Source organism: Bison bison, unplaced genomic scaffold (assembly GCF_000754665.1).
Source record: "Bison bison bison isolate TAMUID 2011002044 unplaced genomic scaffold, Bison_UMD1.0 scf7180017864145, whole genome shotgun sequence".
Lineage (NCBI taxonomy): Eukaryota > Metazoa > Chordata > Mammalia > Artiodactyla > Bovidae > Bison > Bison bison.
Genome location: NW_011494717.1, coordinates 6,667,834 through 6,677,667, shown reverse-complemented (window position 1 = coordinate 6,677,667; position 9,834 = coordinate 6,667,834). Strand labels below are relative to the sequence as shown.

At 37.6% G+C, this 9,834-nt stretch overlaps 1 protein-coding gene across 3 annotated transcripts in view; it reads left to right on the top strand.

Annotated features, from left to right (window-relative positions):
• ITSN2 (intersectin 2) overlaps positions 1-9,834 on the top strand; it is a 126,374-nt gene that overhangs the window by 815 nt on the left and 115,725 nt on the right. The gene's annotated exons all lie outside the window — the stretch shown is intronic.

Genomic DNA, 9,834 nt, shown 5'->3' with positions numbered 1-9,834 from the left:
CGGGCAGAAGCGAACCAGCCCTGAGGGGCACCCGCCCGCTTCCTCGGGGCCCCATTTTATTTTCACAGAGTTGGTTTTCCTCCTTGGCAATGGTTGGTGCGGAATGTCAGGTGAGCCGCATCCCAGTGCGTCAAAGTAGCCCGAGTCACGAGAGGCCAGTGGGCGGATGCTCTGAGTCCGCCGCTCTCATTAAACCAAAGTTGGGAAATGTTACAATTTGAGTTCAGCGTTATTGACTTCCAGGGTATACAGGAAGCACGGAGAGCTGTAATCTCTTGGACCAGAGTAAAAGTTGATTGCTTTTATAATTCTTTTTGAAGACGCCTGCATGTGTATAGTGAATGGGTAAACCGAGGCTGAAATGCAGATGGCTGTGCATTTTATAAAAAGATGATGTATTTGGATTTATTCATCTTGTGCGTTATAGTCGAGTGATTGCTGATGGCAAGTATGCTTCACTTGAGACTTGTATTTATTAGGAATATTTTTGATAGAATACTTTGTGATAGGAATTAAACTTAACACAAAAATGTTTGCTTTGCTAAATGCACTAGTTTGTTTTTGCTAGGGTTTACTTGCTTACGCAGAAATAGGCGAGTGTGCCTTGAAATTTTGTGTTGTCCTAGTTAGCTTAATTTAGGTAGCATAGACTCCAGGTTAAGCTTCTTAAGCCTCTTAAGAAAAGTAATTGCCTCTCTCCCTGTACTTCTTTGCTATGTTGTTAATCAGTGGTAAAACCTAAATACAATCTAAAAACATCACGTAAAAACCCTTACATAAATTAATAATGACGTCTCTCAAAATTTAAAGATAGTAGCAATTTTGATGTGCTAGGTTTCTTTGGCTGTGCCTACGATTCCCTTGTAATTTATTTCCCCCAGCTTTATTGAGATATGCTTGACATATATTCCTTATTACTTCAAAAGTAGGTAAGGTGAAAGTTGTTTCTAAAAGCTTCATTTAAGGACAAACAGAATTTTGTGTTTTTTTGGGATGCCATGGAAAAAAACGTGCATGGCTGCTGATTTAATGTAGTAGTAATGAGACTCACGAACGCTTGCATCTTTTTATACTTTAATGCATGTAATTTTTTTTTTGCTTACCTTTATAACAAAAGGTAGAATTGTTTGAGAAAACTTGACCTGTACTGAATTATTGAGCAGGGAGGTACTATTGTTAGTTCAGTATATCTCATGGCTAAAATTCAGATCTCACCAGAATATGAGAAAATTTATTCTACAATTGCTGGGATTAGAATTATAGTTTTTAAAAAAATTTGTATTTTCACAAAATCTGAATAGTAAAAGGAACTTAAATACATCCATCACCCAAACTCAGCAGCTTTCAAGACCTTCTTTACCCATCTCTTTCTTCCTTTATTTTTTTCACTCTATAGACTTACCATATCTCTTTTTTAAAGTGTAAATTTTCTTACATAACCTTAAGATTTTTACTTTGTTGTATCTTTAATGCAGAGTTTCAGAAATTTCTATCTAGTAAGACAAAAAGACCATTTATTGGATATCTACTTCAGCTATTTTCCTCAGTATTAAAATATATTTACCATTTTTGTCATTTATTGAACACTTACTGCCTCCCAGGCTCTGTGTTGTGTTATATAATCATTTAGGCTCACAGAGACCCTATGAATAGTTCTTTCCCACCCATCAAATAGATAAGGGAAATGTTAACCTGGAGGTTAACAGAGCTTCTTTAGGTTAACTGAGTTACTCTGGGTCACTGAGCTAGTAAGCCAGGTTTCAAACCAAGATTCTTCTAACTTCAACACCTGTTCCTTATCTGGTACATTCATCTTGGTTCAGAAATGAAAACAAAAGGTTATTTGGGCATTCAGTATTTGTTGAGTAAACGAATGAAAGTTTTGATACATATTATTCCATCAATAAGTAGCATTTTTATATACTATATTTACTTGTAAAGCATTTATATTAGCAAGTTCCAAAAATGATTCAGAATAAACTAATTACCTTACTCAAAATATGGTGGTATTTTATTACCATACAACAGTGCGTGTGCCTGTTTTTCTTTTTTTATATTCTAATATTTTCAGTACCTTATTTATGGAAAAATGTATGGAATAACTATTAATATTTATGAAGAAAGGCTAAAAATAGGCAGACGTTTTTGTGTGCCAATTGTTAAAGGCAGGACTCCAAGTGTGAAGTATAAAAATAGTGTTTAGGGTTAGTTCTGTAAAAGAATAGTCCTATAGATGAAGCTGCATCAGAAACGCTATATTTTTTACTTGAGTTTGTTTTTTACTTTTTACCATTCTCTATCTACAGAGCACAGCGACTAAATTAAGAGTCCTGTTGGGTAGAGTGTGCATATAGGTATTCTTGAGAAGGAGGAACTGAACTGGTCTTAAATGACCTACAGGCAGAGAGGAAGTGGGGGAGGGAGGAAGGAAACTGAGCAGAAAAGAATACATCTGAGCGAATACATCAAGAAATAATGTATAACTCTAAGAGGGCACCATGTTTCATTTTCAAATATTCTGAGAGATTAATTTAAAAAATGAATTTCACAGCTATATGAAGGCACTGAATGATTTGTTTGTGAAGTTATTCAGCAGTGGTTATGGTAGACATTTAGAGATCTAATACCAGATGGCAGACTTTTAACTTGTTTTACTTAAGCAACTGTTTTATGTTTTCTAGATCATTTTTTTCACTAGTGCATATTCATTTTAGAAAAAGTATATGTATTTCAATAAAAATTTTATTTATTTTGGTCTGGATAAAAGTACAGTACAAGTTAAGCCTCCTGCTTATATCTGTTTTGAGCAACTTATTTTAATTCTCTAAGCTTCTGTTTCCTCATATGTAAAATGGGGAAAATAACAGTACCTATCTCAGTGCTGTTGTATGTAATATAAAGTCCTTACCACAGTGATTTCTGCTTGGTGTAAGTGCTTAATAAATGTTGCATATTATTATTCCAACTTATTTCAAAGAGAAATTTCAAAACTGAACTTAGTCGTCTTTCTATTTTTTATTTATTAAAGAAAATTTTGCTCTCGATGTTTAATCTTACCATCAAAACAATCCATAAAAGAAGGCTGGAAAATAGAGTAGAACTTAGCTACAATCCTTTCTCTCAACAAAGAATCTGCATTTTTAGTCCCCTTAATTTGGGGGAGGGTGGGAGGCATAGCCTAAAAGAAACAAACGTTCTATATCTGGAAAAGAAGCTACTGCTTTGGTTTATTACTTCAAAGTCTTTGAATCCACATGCTTAAATAACTTCAACTTTTCAGTGTGAGGAGTATTTGGCTACTATGAGGTTGATAATGGGAAAGAATGACCAAGAACAGTGTCAAACTGCAGAGCCCACATAGATAAGGACCCATTCGGGTTTGCTTGGACAGTTTGGAGGACACTGATAACTTGCTGTATCATTTCATTTTTGCTTAAAAATAGGTATTTGGACACTTTCTTCACCACCTTGCCACTCCTCCACACTTAATGATTGCTTAAATATGAGAATTAAGTAGGTCAAATTAATAAATTTCACAAATTATGCAACATTTGAGGACTTTACTTTTAGTGAGTGTGTGCTAAGTTGCCTCAGTCGTTTCTGACCCTTTGTGACCCTATGGACTGTGCCTTTGCGATGCTATGTATGGACTGTAGCCCACCAGGCTCCTCTGTCCATGGGATTCTCCAGGCAAGAATACTGGGGTGGGTTGCCATGCCCTCCTCCAGGGGCTCTTCCTGACTAAGGGATTTAACCTGTGTCCTTTACGTCTTCTGCATTGGCAGGCAGGTTCTTTACCACTGGTGTCACGTGGGAAGCCCTTTTAATGAGTATGACATACTTTTTGGTGAATATAAGTGAGAACTTAGAGATTAATGAAGTTTGCTGAGAATGAAGCAGACTAGGAATGCTTGTGTAGCATTCATTCTCTAACTTTATGGTAAGCCCTGAAAACCTGAATGATAAAGAAGACTTGAGATTTAATTTCCCTTTATTCTCTTCTTCTCACTAGAAGCATTTTCGGCTTTACCTCTGCTAAAGCTCCAGTGAAATGCTTAGACAACCTGTATTAGAAGACTTTCCCTCCCCACTTCTCCTTTCTTCTGGTGTCTGGTCTTCATTCCATATGTGTGTGTGTGTGTGTGTGTGTGTGTGTGTGTGTGTATATATATATTTTTTTTTTTGGCTGTGCAGCATGTGGGATCTTAGTTCCCTGACCAGGGATTGAACTCATGCTCCCTGCCATGGAAGTGTTGCATCCTAACCACTGGACTGCCAGAGAAGTCCCTTCCTTCCATGAATATGAAGTTTTTTCCTCCTTCCAGCATCCTAGTTCCTACATCCAGAATCTAGGATTCCACTGTTCCTGAAAGCTGAGTTACTTGGATGATTGAGATGGAAAGAGCCATGCCATTCAGGTTTGAGACAGATACAGATAACTCAAAGCTTTCTGACCACTCCTTTCCGGGACCTGGGTTTTATAGTCTTTATAACCTGGTGGTCATCCCATCTTGAAAAAGTACGTGCTGCAGCTCCCTCTTATATCCATGTTATCCATGTTTACTATTGCTTTCCTCATTAGGTTGACTTTACCCCAACTTTATCTTTCTAGGGGTTTCAATGGGGGGAAAAGAAGCTCCTCTTCCCTCTTTTTTTGCCCTCTGCTTTAACTTTCTTTTATTCTCAGCCTCTTTCTTCTTTAAAAAGTTAAACCTAACAGAAGTCACTCATAATTCTTGATACTGAATTCATTCGTTCTTCTAGCAAATAATGAATGTCTTCATGCCAGGAACTGATCCAACCACTGAGAGTATAAACAGTAAACAAAACACACAAAAACCCTGCCCTGTGCTACTTGTATTCAGGAATGGGGAGTGGAGACAAAAATGGCTAGGAGTTAGAATTTGCTGAGTGCTATGGAGAAAAGTAAGGTAGGAAATGGGGCTAGGGAATGTGTGGGCAGTTGGGTGGGGGTAAATGGAGAGAAGAGTTTGCCTCATTCAAAATTATTAAAGAATTCAAAATTGGGAGGATTATTGTACACATTTTATGAGTTAATAGTATTTCAGATCATTGTATTTAACAGAAATGTTTATCATTCACTATCTGGTTTGGACCCGGTAGATCTCTTAATATTTCTATTTTCTAGTAACTTAAGCCAGAAAACAAAAAACCTCAGGTGCAATGTGAACCTAGAGCAGATAAACTATTTATCAAATAGCATAGAATAGATACCTTAATTTGATTTTTTCTAAAAGTGCTATATTGTGTTTGTTTTTAAATTCTATAGACTTTTGGTTTATGCTGTTTTTGTTATGAGTAACATAAGGTTCCTTGTGTAAAACTGGAAAGCTGCAGGGAAATTGAAGGAAGAAAATTATAGTCCTTAATAATCATATTATCCAGAGAAATGTTGAGTGTTAATATTTTGGTAGATCTCATCTAGAAATTTTTCTTTGGGAAAAATGGAATTATATATTCTGCTTTTGTTATCTGCTTTTTAGTTTAGTAGCACTTATCAAAACCATAGTTCTACTTTATATTTATCTACAATAAAATTTTTATTGGGTAAATAATATTGTCTTGCTTATGCTGCTGCTAAGTCGCTTCAGTCGTGTCCAACTCTGTGCAACCCCATAGACGGCAGCCTGCCAGGCTCCCCCGTCCCTGGGACTCTCCAGGCAAGAACACTGGAATGGGTTGCCATTTCCTGCTCCAATGCATGAAAGTGAAAAGTGAAAGTGAAGTCGCTCAGTCATGTCCGACTCTTAGCGACCCCATGGACTACAGCCTACCAGGCTCTTCCATCCATGGGATTTTCCAGGCAAGAGTACTGGAGTGGGGTGCCATTGATACTGGATGTTAATAATGTCTAACGTCTATTGATACTACTGTATCCTGGTTACTTTTGAGACACTTTACATACTTTTGCTCATTTAGTCTTTAGTCTCTCTTTAAGAGCTGTTCTATGATTATTTATTTTACAGCTAAGAAAATTGAGCAAGGACAAGTTTGGTAATTTTCCCAAGATCCCACAGCCAGTAAGTGGGAGCCATAGGTTATGAACTTATTCTGACTCCATAGCCTGTGCTTGTATCACTGTCTCATATTGTTTCTCAACATTAAGGTAGTTTAGAGTTGTTTTTGTTGTTATTTTAAGTTGTGCCACAGCTAACATCCTTGTAACCATATCTGACTTTATGATTATTTCCTTAGAATAAATTTCTAGTAGTTGCAGTAACATTGGGTCAAAAGGTGTGGGTACTTTCTAAGGCCCATGTAAATGTATTGCCAAGTTGTCTTCCAGAAAAACTTGTCAGTACCAAAGTGTTCTCTTAACCAGATAAAACCAGATTCCCCACATCCTTAGGAACACTTCTTTTTAAATCTAATAATTTGATAAAGACCCTTGTTTTAATTTTTCTTTCTCTGAATATTAGTAGTGAAGTGAAAGTTGGCCAGTCGTGTCCAACTCTTTGCAGCCTCATGGCTATACAGTCCATGGAATTCTCCAGGCCAGAATACTGAAATTGGTAGCCTTTCCCTTCTCCAGGGGATTCCCCCAACCCAGGGATTGAACCCAGGTCTCCCACATTGCAGGCGGATTCTTTACCAGCTGAGCCACAAGGGAAGCCCAAGAATACTGGAGTGGGTAGCCTATCCCTTCTCCAGCGGATCTTACCCAGGAATCAAACCAGGGTCCCCTGTGTTGCAGGCAGATTATTTACCAACTGAGCTATCAGGGAAGCCCTAATATTAATAAGGTAATACTTAAAGTTTTTTTCTTTGAGAAATATTTGTCTCTGTCCTTTTCTCACTTCATTGGCATGTTCATCTCTTGGTTATTTCTAAAATTTCTTTAAATACTAAGAATAGTAACTCTTTGCTTATAGGTATAAATTTTTTTTCCAAGTTTGTATCTTAGCTTTGTAAATGAATTCTTATCAATTGTAATGATAATAGCTAGGGTTTATGTAGTAGTCACCGTGTGTGTGCGTGTGTGTGTGTGTGTGTGTGCGCACGCGTGCGTGCTTAGTCACTCAGTCGTGTCCAACTCTTTGTGACCCCACGGACTGCAGACCACCAGACTCCTCTGTCCATGGAATTTTCATGCCAAGAATACTGGAGCGGTTTGCCATTTCCTATTCCAGAGGATCTTGCCAACCCAGGGATTGAATCTGTGTCTCTTGTATCTCCTGCTATATTAATTGATTATATTAATTAACTCATTTAATTTTTATAATATCTCTTCTCTATGAGGTAGGTGCAGTTATTAGCTCCATTTACAAAGTACTCTGACAGCATGTTTTAAATTCTCAAACGGTTTTTTCTTCTGTGTCCTTGCCCATTTCTGTTCTCAGTTCCTTAGAATCTCTTTTCCTAGCCTAATGGGTGATACCTTTTGTTCAGTTTTTCATTTCTTAGTTTAGAAGTTATTTTCTCTGGTATTAGTCATCTAACAACTTTCTAGTTCCCCAAGGCAAAGTTAGGTGCCTATCTTCTGTCTTTTCTTTATACCTGTTGCACTTACATGCAGTTATCATTTTTGGTCTTATTCCTCTTGTGTATTCCCTGCTCTTATACATTTTATACAGATGCTGTACATCTGAATACTCTGTAAATATTTGTTGATTTGAATTAAAGGTGCTCATGATACTGTTGGTGATATAAGAAAGAAATCAACTTTCCCAGTATGTAAAATAGAGAAACTTACACTAAGGAAGTTAACTCTGGAACTCAACTTTGAAGGCCAGTGGGGAAGGAGGCAGAAAGAGGGGGGCCTAGAGACTGAGTGCAAACACACATGGGAATTTCCCGTTCTGGGAACAACAAGTGATTTACAGTGATTTTGAGGTTTATCAGCTTTGCCTCTGGGAAAGCCTGATGTAATAAATCCCTCCTTCACCCAGCATACCTGGTCTAGTGTTAGTATTTCAGTCTTTCTTCTGGAGCTCTTCTGTTATAAAACAGAGCTCAGTTTCTTTTCTGACTTCCTCATTTTTCCAGTGTGACAGGAGCGGAGGAAGTTGCCAGGTCCTGGTATAATCTTGATAAGATCTTGAAATGCCCAGGGAAATTTTGTGACTTGGTGGGGAAGGCCCACTGGCAGCCTTTGCTGAAAGTGGAAGCCTTGGGCTTGGGGAGAGAGGAAACCCTGCAGCCCTCTGTGAAGACTTGGGTTCCTGCACGCCCTTTGCTGGTTGTCAGCACATGGCACGAGACCTCAATGTCTTTTCTCTCTGGCCTTCATTACGTTTCTGTTCTTCTAGCTTTGATACAAGACTAAGAGACGTTCTTCTCTGGCTGTAGTCTTGAGGTATACTGACTGCTGGTCTTGAGGAAGAAGTGAGCACTTTACAGATTGACAATATAATTTATTTGTCATTTAATTTGATATTTTTTCAAATCCTCCTCTTCATATCTCATCGTGTAACTAAAACTTTTTTTAATTATGAAAATAATTCATTCTGATTGAAGAAACTTTGTAAAATAGAGAAAAAGAAAAGTAAGAGAAAAGTTATTCCAACAACCAATTACAACCACATTTTGGTGTCTCCCACCACCCTGTTTTTGCTCTTTGTTTTTACGTACGTATTTTTGTACATGTTTTACAATACAGCACTGTAGTTAGGAACATGGCTTGTGCTATCTGGGGTTTTAGTTACAGCTTAGCCTTTTATTAGCTTTGTGAGTATAACTGTCTCAGTAAGCCTTAGTTGTCTTTTCTTTAAAAAGTGGCAGTTTCATAAAATATTTATTCCTAGAGTTTTTGTGAGGATGAAGAAATAATATGTGTTCAGTGTGACCATCTCATAATGACTTTTCAATAAATGTAACAGTAATAATCAGGCCTGTCCTTTGGTTAGGTCATCGAGGGGTGCTCCTCTGGCCTGTGCTTGGAGAGAGGAGGTAGGTCAGGTTACTGTACCTTTCTTTTCTGAAATAATTAAAATTCAACTTCAAAATTTTTTTTTAACATTCTCAAGGGGCCTATGAAAATGTTTACACTGAGACCTCCTTTAAAATATGACTTTTATCTTGGCCTAGCCTCACAATGGGTGAGTGGCCCTGGGCCTCAGACTTCTAGGCCCATCTCAGATACATGATGATGATGGTACCAATGATGTTTCAATAACAGTGGCAAGTATAGACCTGAGTGTCAGGCTTGGTGTTTGGTAAGTATTCAGTGATTGTTAGCTATTCTTTTTAATAATGATAAATACATATTTATAGTATGTTATAAATTATAAATTCCAGTGGATGTTGGCAAATTTTATATGCAGAGTACATCATGTGACATGCTGGGCTGGATGAAGTACAAACTGGAATCAAAATTGCTGGGAGAAATATCAATAACCTCACATATACAGATGACACCACCCTTATGGCACAAAGTGAAGAGGAACTGAAGAGCCTCTTGATGAAAGTGAAAGAGGAGAGTGAAAAAACTGGCTTAAAACTCAGCATTCAAAAAAGAAGATCATGGCATCCAGTCCCATCACTTCATAGCAAATAGATGGGGAAACAGTGGAAAAAGTGAGAGACTTTTTTTTCTTGGTCTCCTAAATCACTGCAGATGGTGACTGCAGCCATGAAATTAAAAGACACTTGCTCCTTGGAAGAAAAGCTATAACAAACACAGACAGCATGTTAAAAAGCAGAGACATTGCCAACAAAGATCCGTCTAGTCAAGGCTATGGTTTTTCCAGTAGTCATGTATGGATGTGACAGTTGGACTATAAAGAAAGCTGAGCACCGAAGAATTGATGCTTTTGAACTGTGGTGTTGGAGAAGACTCTGGAGAGTCCCTTGGACTGCAAGGAGATCCAACCA